This window comes from Triticum aestivum, chromosome 7A (assembly GCF_018294505.1).
Source record: "Triticum aestivum cultivar Chinese Spring chromosome 7A, IWGSC CS RefSeq v2.1, whole genome shotgun sequence".
In the NCBI taxonomy this organism is placed as follows: Eukaryota; Viridiplantae; Streptophyta; class Magnoliopsida; order Poales; family Poaceae; genus Triticum; species Triticum aestivum.
The window spans coordinates 276,023,705-276,024,647 of record NC_057812.1 but is presented as its reverse complement, the minus strand read 5'-3'; the positions used below and the strand labels follow the sequence as shown (position 1 = coordinate 276,024,647).

At 58.2% G+C, this 943-nt stretch overlaps 1 pseudogene; it reads left to right on the top strand.

Moving 5' to 3' along the window:
* Nucleotides 1–262: 262 nt before the first annotated feature.
* On the top strand, nucleotides 263–713 carry LOC123153296 (phytosulfokine receptor 1-like; annotated as a pseudogene).
* Nucleotides 714–943: the final 230 nt, after the last annotated feature.

The following is a 943-nucleotide window of genomic DNA, read 5'->3' as shown; positions in this document are numbered from 1 at the left end:
GATAATTTTAATCTCGTCGAACTGATCATATGACTCCTCATCTCATCGAACTGACGTCCACCTCCTCATCTACCCGTACATGGAGAACAACAGCCTGGACCACTGGCTCCACGAGCGCGTGGACGCCAGCAACCCCCTACCCTGGATGGCGCAACTACGGATCGTGCAGGGCGCGTCGAGCGGGCTGGCGCACCGGCACGGCGGCGACGCGCGGATGATACACCGAGACGTGAAGTCGAGCAACATCCTGCTGGACACGGCGATGGAGGCGCGGCTCGGGGACTTCGGGCTGGCGCGCGGGAGCGACAACATGCACGTGACGACGGACATGGTGGGCACGCTGGGTACATCCCGCCGGAGTAGGGGCACTCACCGGCGGCGACGTACTGGGCGACATGTACAGCATGGGGGTGGTGCTGGTGGAGTTGGTGACGGGGCGGCGTCCCGTGGATATGGCGGTGCGGCTCGGCGCGCGAGACGTGATGCCGTGGGTGGTGCGGCTATAGCGGGAGGGGCGGGGCCACAAGGCCGTGGACGCCGCTGTGTCGGGGCAGCACTCGGAGGAGGCGGCGAGGGTGCTGGAGCTGGCGTGCGCTTGCGTCAGTGACGACCCCAAGGCAAGGCCCACGGCGCAGCAGCTCATCGAGCGGCTTGACACCATCGCCACAGTCGCCGCGGCCCCGGATATTCGCTCCGCCATGGTAGATAACTGAAGCTTGTGTTGATGACTGAATCGATACTACAGTAGCTAGTTGTGACAGTAATATCTCATACATTTTGACAAGAGTTGATTCGCGTATAAAGATTGAATGGATGATGATTAACTCAGCAGGATTGCTAAGTTTTTCACCGTGCGGATTTAAAAAGTGCATGGCCGTTTAACTATTTTTTGAGTAATCTTTTTTCAATACCGTTTTTTATCCATCGAACTATTTTACCTAAA